Source organism: Monodelphis domestica, chromosome 6 (genome assembly GCF_027887165.1).
Source record: "Monodelphis domestica isolate mMonDom1 chromosome 6, mMonDom1.pri, whole genome shotgun sequence".
Classification (NCBI taxonomy): domain Eukaryota; kingdom Metazoa; phylum Chordata; class Mammalia; order Didelphimorphia; family Didelphidae; genus Monodelphis; species Monodelphis domestica.
Genome location: NC_077232.1, coordinates 158,650,277 through 158,658,421, shown reverse-complemented (window position 1 = coordinate 158,658,421; position 8,145 = coordinate 158,650,277).

Sequence of the window (8,145 nt, the reverse complement as noted above, 5' to 3'; positions counted from 1 at the left end):
TACTTAACATACCTTCCTTTTTCTTCTCTGTTGAGGGTGGGGGGAAGAAAGAAAAAGCAAAAATGATAAAGAGAAGAAAGAAATACAAGTACACTCTCCAATGCCTTCTTCTCCATCTTAATTATCAGTCTTAATTATCAGAGGGCACCAGGCTTGGAATCTGGAGGAACTAAATTCAAACATATTTGAATCTCAAATACTTCCTAGCTATGTGACCCAGGCCAAGTCACTTAACCCCAGTTTCTCAGCCCTTGCTGCTCTTCCATCTAAGAAAGATATTAAGACAGAAGATAAGGGTCTTAAAAATAACAAAATAAATTATAATATTCAAAGGATTTCCCTTTCCTAAAGATTTCAGGGTTAAAGACAGATTACATCAGATCTGTTACTATTTTCGGTTCTTTAAAAAAAACTCCTATTACTTCTTTTCCTACACACAAATCCTCTAAAGAAACACATACATATACTAATGATTTGAAAATGTACCTGATAGTATTTAGGTGTGGAGAGCAGGATTGTTACATACTGTAATTTGTATTTTTATCATGTCAGGTATATTTAAAATAAAGATAATTACGAATCAAGTTCCCTCTCTTATCTAGCACTTTTGCTTTAGCAGAGAAAGGAAAATGCATAAGAACACAATTGGATAAATACTATTTGAATTTCTATTCATTTACATGTGCTGGGTAATCTATTTAGGCTGTGAGAAGAGAGAATCTGCACAGTACCTGAAGTAAACCATTCGAAACACTAAAAGAAAATGCACTCTTGCATATTTTAAACAAAGAAACACTATTCTTTTCTGATGCTATTTAGTTAAAATGGAAATTTGTTACAGCTGTTAGACATACTTGTACTCTTACTTAGAGGTGGTACCTATAGCACAGTTTAGAGATTCTTCATTAATGTACTCAATTCATAAAGACCTGTGTGTGAGTTACAAACTCACCCACTTTTTTAAAACAATGTTGTTTGCATTAAAAAAATCTGCCCTTCTATACTCATGTCACATATATGCTCCTAACTACATTCAAAAACTAATCATTACACTCTTGATTTGGAGGTTTTTTGGTCTGTTAGATTGGTGCTCTTTTTTCTTCTGTAAGGATGATATTAGAAAATAAGTATTGTTTTATTAGGGGGTACCAAATTGTACATTTGTTGTTGTTTTTTAAATTATAACAAGATTTATGTATATATTTTAAACTTTTATTATTTTGTTTATTCTGTGATAAACAGAAAGGTTCTAAAAACTGGTAGCAAAATAAGTGTCCTGAAAGCCTAGTATATTGCAAAGAACTGATTAGTTAACTGAAAACATTAACTGAAAAACCAAGACAGTTGTCGTTTTTGAAAATTCGAAGCTTATCAGTGACATTAAATTTCCTCTCGCTGTGATATGTATTTAACTCAAGACAGCCATATCTCCTTCAGTAAAATTTGGCATTTATTTCATTGTAGGTAAAGGAAACACATTATTTAAAGGGAAGAAAATATTCACTGAAAAGGCACCTTGGAGAAAAGTCTTGTATCATTGGGCTAATTCCACTAACTACCCGTGTTTTGCTTTTCTTCCTAAATGTCTTTCCAGTAATGAGCTTCACTTGGAAAATCACATTCCCTACTTTTTTATATTTTATTTTCCAAATTACATGTAATAACAATTTTCAACACACATTTTCTGAAATTATAAGATCCAAATTGCCTCCTTACCTGCTTTTTTCCCACCCCACTCCCTGAGTTGGTAAGCAATTCAATCAGGTTCATACATGTCTGATCATGCAAAACATAATTTCCATATTGGTCACTTTGGGAAAGAATACTCATATAAAACTAAAACACAAATAAAATAAAGTGAAAAAAGTGTGGTTTGATATGCATTCAGATTTCAACAGTTCTTTCTTTGGAGGTAGATAGCATTCTTTGTCATCAGTCCTTTGGAATGGTCCTAGATCATTGTCTTTTATAGTTGATCATCATACCATATTGCTGATACTGTGTACAATGTTCTACTTCTGTTTACTTCATTCTGCATCAGTGCATGTCAGTCTTTTCAGTTTTTTTTTCCTGAAATTGTCCTGTTCATCATTTCTGATAGTGCAACAGTGTTGCAACAAAATTTGTTCAGCCATTCCCCAACTGACAGATATCTGCTTAATTTTCAATTCTTTACTATCACAAAAAAAGAGCTGCTATAAATATTTTTTAACAAATAGGCCCTCTCTCCTCTCTTTCTTTGATCTCTTTGGGATACAGATCTAGTAGTGGTATTACTGGATCAAAGAATATACACAATTTTATAACCCTTTGGGCATAGTTCCCAATTGCCCTGCAGAATGACTGGATCAGTTTACAACTCCACCAAGCATTACTATCCCAATTTTGAAACATTCCCTCCAGTATTTATCACTTTCCTTTATTGTCATATTGGTCAGTCTGACAAGTGAGAGCTCGTACTTCAAAGTTTTAATTTGCATTTCTCTAATCAATAGTGATTTAGAACATTTTTCATATGCTTATTGATAGCTTTGATTTCTTCATCTGGAAAATGTCTGTTCATATCCTTTGATAATTTGTCAATTAGGGAATTACTTGTACTCATAAATTTGACTAAGTTTTCTGTATTTGAGAAAGGAAATCTTTATTAGAGAAATTTGCTGTAAATTTTTCACCCCTATTGTTTCACTTCTAACCTTGGTTACATTAGTTTTGTTTGCACAAAAACTTAATTTAATATAATCAAAACTATTTATTTTATATCACAATGTTCTCTATCTCTTGTTGGTCATAAATTCTTTCCTTATCCATAGATCTGTCAAATAAACTATCCCATGCTCCCCTAATTGGGCAAAATAATTCCTGATGACTGCTTTAACTCCCTTTCCATTGGTGGTTAATTTGGCCTTTTCATTTGTGATATTGGTCATTTTATTATTATTCTTTTTTAAGTCAAATTAACCAATGCTCTGTTTTATTCATTTTTTCATAAAACCAACTAAGCCTTAATTTATTAGCTCAATAGTTTTCTTTTGAATTTATTAATTTTTCCTTTGATTTTTAAGAAATTCCAAATTGGTCTTTAGAGATTTTAACTTGCTCTTTTTTATTTTTTTTCCCTTTTTTATTTAGAATATTTTTCCATGGTTACATGATTAATTTCCCCCACCTCTTCCCTCCTCCCTCCCAGAGCTGACAAGTAGTTTCACTGGGTTATACATGTATCATTATTCAAAGCCTATCTCCATGTTATTCATATTTGCAATAATGAAATTTTAACATAAAAACCCTAATCATATCCATTTTAAGCTATATAATCGATTATATGTTTTTCTTCTGCATTTCTTTCCCATAGTTCTTTCTCTGCATGTGGATAGCATTCTTTTTCTTAATTTCCTGTGGATTGTCCTGGGTCATTCCATTGTTGCTAGTGGAAAAATTATATTTGATTGTGCCATAATGTATCAGTCTCTGTGTACAATGTTTTCCTGGTTCTGCTCCTTTCACACTGTATCAATTCCTGGAGGTCATTCTAGTTCACATGTAATTCCTCCAGTTCATTATTCCTTTCAGCACAATACTTTCCCATCACCATTAGATACCACAATTTCTTCAGCCATTCCCCAATTGATGGACACAACTTCATTTTCAGTAATTTAACATGTTCTTTTTCTAGTTGTTTTTTTGTTGTTGTTGTTGCCTGCTTACTTCATTGATCTTCTTTTTCTCTTTTTTAATGATGTGAGTATTTAGAGATATGTTTTCCCCTAAGTACTGTTTTGGCTACCATTAATTTGGATATGTTGCCTCATTGTAATTCTCTTTAATGAAATTATCAATTGTTTTTATTTGTTCTTTCACCCACCACATTTTTATAATTAGATTACTTAATTTCTAATTAATTTTCAATTTGTCTTTTCACTGACCCTAATTCATTGTGATTTTATTACACTGTGATCTGAAAAAGATGCAACTTTTCTGCAGTTGGTGGTAAAATTTTTATGCCCCAAATTTTGCCAATTTTTGGGTAGATGCTATATACCAATGAGAAAGGTGTATATTCCTTTATATTCCTATTCAATTTTCTTTAGAGTTCTATTAAATCTAACTTTTCTAAAATTTCATTCAATTCCTTTACTTCTTTCTTATTTATTTTTGGTTAGATTTATATAGTTCTGAGAGAAGAAAGTTGGAATCTCTTATTATTGTACTTTTATTCTTTACTTTCTCCTGTGTCTTGTCTAATTTCTCCTTTAAAAATTTGAGGGTATACCATTTGATGCATATGTTTAGTATTGATATTTCTTCATTGTTTATAGTATTTATCAAGATGTAATTTCCATCCTTATCTCTTTTAATTAGATTTATTTTTGCTTTAGCTTTGTCTGAGATCATGATTGCTACTCCTGCTTTTTTTTTTTTAACTTCAGCTAAAGCATAATAAATTTTACTACAGTCCTTTCTCTTTATTCTGGGTGTGTTTCTTATAAACAGGATATTGTAGCATTCTGCTTTTTAATACACTCTGTTTTATTCTTCCATTTTGGGGTTAGTCACCTCATTCACATTCACTGTTAGGATTACTATGTATTCCCCTCCATCTTATTTTCCCCCTTTATTGTCTTCTTTCTCTTTTCATTCTGTCCCTCCTCACAAATGTTTTGTTTTTAACCAATGCTTCTTCTACTTCAAAATCCCTTCGATTACATGCCCCTTTCTTATTCCCCTCATACATAGGGTTTTTTGCCCAACTGAGTATGTATTTATTCCCTCTTTGAAACAATTCCAAAGAAAATAAGGTTTAAGAATTGCCTGTCACCAACCTCATTCTCCCCTCCACTGTATTAGTTTTTTATGTCTCTTCAGCTAAGATAATTTACTCCATATCTATCCTTTTCCTCTTCTTTCATTGCAATCCTCTTTTTCACTCTTTGGTTTTATTTTGTTTTTTGTATATCATGTCATTTTAGTCAACTTTCTCTTATGGTGTCTATCTATCTATTTATTCCTTCTATATACATATATACATATTCCTTCTAAGTGCCCTAATTATAAATTTCTAAGAATTACAAATATCATCTTCCCATAGAGGAATATAAATAGTTCGGCCTTATTGAATTCCTTAAATTTCTCTTTGTTGTTTACCTTCCCTTGAGTCTTATATTTGAACAAAATTTTCTGTTCAGATCTGGTCTTTTCATCAAAAAAAATCTTGGAGATCTTATATTTCATTACATGATGCCCCCCCCCCCCCAAGCATATACTCAGTTTTGCTGGATAGATGATTCTTGGTCATAATCCTAGCTCCTTTGGCTTCTGTAATATCATTCCAAATACTCCCAGCCTTTAATGTAGAAACTGCTAAAAAATGTATAATCCTGACTGTGGCTCCGTAATATTTGAATTGTTTCTTTTTGGCTACCTGTAGTATTTTTCCTTGGCCTAGGAGCTCTGGAATTGAGCTATAATAATCCTAAGAGTTATTATTTGGGGATTTATTCAGGAGAGGATTGATATATTCTTTCAATTCTATTTTACTCTCTTATTCAAGAATATCAAAGCAGTTTTCTTTGATAATTTCTTATTATATGGTGTCTAGATTTTTTTTATCATGGCTTTCAGGTAGTTCCATAATTCTTAAATTTTCTCTCCTTGAAGTACTTTCCAGCTCAGTTATTTATCAATTGAGATATTTCATATATTCTTCTATTTTTTTCATTTTTCAAATTTTTGTTTTATTATTTCTTGGCATCTCATGAAGTGATTAGTTGTCCTTGACCAATCCTAATTTTTAAGAAATTATTTCCTTTGGTGAATTTTTAAACCTCTTTTTCCATATGGCCAATTGTATTTTCAAGGGATTTCTTATCTCTGTTTGATCCTTGTATCTCTTTTTCTATTTAGTTAATTTTGATTTTTAAGATGATATTTTCTTTGGAGTTTTTTGTCTCCTTTTCCAAACTATTTACTCCTTTTTTGCATTGCTTTTATTTCTTTTCCCTATTTTTCTGGTTCTTCTGTTATTTGATTTCTGAAATATGTTTGAGCTCTTCTAGGAACTAAGACCAATTCTCATTTTTCTTTGAAGGTTTGCTTTGATCCCATTGCCCTCCCCCCACTCTGAGTTTGTACCTTGTTCTTCCCTGTCTCCATAATAATTTTCTATGGTTGGGTTTTTCTTTTTTGATGTTTGTTCATTTTCCCAGACTTTTCTTGACTTTTATTTTTATCTTAAAAGTTGGCTTTATTTTCAGAATAGAAGGAGCACTCTTAAACTTCAATTTTTCCTTGCTGTTATCCTTAGTTTTAGTTATAGGTATCTATAGTTTTCAGTTCTTCCAAGATGGTATCATGGCCTGTGGGCTGAGGTCTCTAGAAACTGCCTCTCACTACTGGTTCCACCTTTCCCCAGGGCCTATAGCACCTAGGTATCTTGTGCTGGGTTTAGGACCTTGCCATGGTCTGCAAAGGACCTCCCTTTGGACTTATACCATCCAGGTACACTATAGACTGCCTTGTGCTGAGGTTTAGAACTTCACTATGAGCTTTTTGGGGTTTGTATAAGAGGGAAAGACCAGAAGCAATGGAAATATTGAATTTGAAAGATTGTCTCAGGAGAAAAGGAGATGGAACATCATCTGACATCAGGGGATGGTATGGAACTTTCCAGCCAAGTTCAAAAAGGCAGCAGTTGGGAAACCTAGGGTTCTTTGCTCCATGAGCTGAGAGGAAAGGGAACTACCACACATTTCTCAATCCTTTTGCCTGAGCAATAGAAGATCTTATCTTTCAACTGGTGACACCTTTAGGATAAAGACTTTTTTTCCCTTAGGGGAACCTCAGAACTTATTCTAAAGAGGACCCTATGGTTCAAACCCCAAGATCTGTATAGGAAATAGCTGGGGATTTCCTTTTCCCTCTGTCCTCATTAATCCTCAACCTTTATACCTAAATGAATAGACATCTTGATTTTTAATAGAAACTTCAATCAGATTCAATGTGTTAGGAGGAGAATTTCAAAGAACATCATTTAAAGAAGGAGGGTTGGGGGGGGGGGTTACTTACCCTTTCAGTTAGGTCAGAACTGACTCCATTTGTTAACAGCACAACTTGGGGGAAGGGGACAAAAGAAGTAGTGTTATTATATATATATATATATATATATATATATATATATATATATATATATATATATATATATATATATTCCCCAAGTATCTGGCAACTTTGGTTCCTTCTTAATCTCCCCACTAATACAGGTTCAAACTCGAAGGGATCGGTGTGGGGGTGTTCTACTACTGGATTAAGCAGGGTTATTAATTCTCAGTGTTGGCTTGGGTCCAGGTTTATAACCAGAAGCAGTGGGGACCTCAATGGGGCTTGTTGTTGGCTTGTATCAGTGCTCTTCAGTATGGCCTTGCTGAACTCTCCTCTCACCAAAGTGAAGCAGACCCTCTCTCATTACCTTCTGAGATGTATGTCTTCTGCAAGAAAATTGCCTTGCTCTGTGCACCTATTGATTCTACCACTCCAGGATTTGCTTTGAAGTATTATCTTAAAGTTTGTGGGAAAGGATTCTCAGAAAAATTTAAGCTTTCCACCATCTTGACTCTGCCTTCTACATTCCTTACTTTGTAAGCTTCTCCTAGATCCCATGGCTCACCTTGAGGTGTACCAAATTGTCCAAGGAGAGGCCCTTATATCACTACAGGACTTACTTCTCATGTTCTATGTCTGTACTTTGAGGTATAAACCTTAGACTGACAGAATTAGCCTCAGAACATTCAGTACATGAGATGGTACTCTTGACTGATATCTAATTCTTGGTTGTTAACCAGTGGAGGTCACTATGTACATCCAATAATTGATAAAGTGATGAACAGATTAATTGGACTCCCTATTCCCAGAAAGCTCTAGATTTTTATCTGATAACACAAAAATATTGATTGACATTTTTCTTATACATCTTTTCAATAAATTTCAATTCTCTTCCAAAATGTAACTCTCTCATGTATTCACCTCTTAAAGCTCATAATTTAAAGATTGAGCACAGATTGACTTTTTCATCAGACTAACAGAGCCATATTTCAGTAGTACCAATGAGGATATAGAAAGGAGCAGGGTTTATACAAGTGAATATTTAGG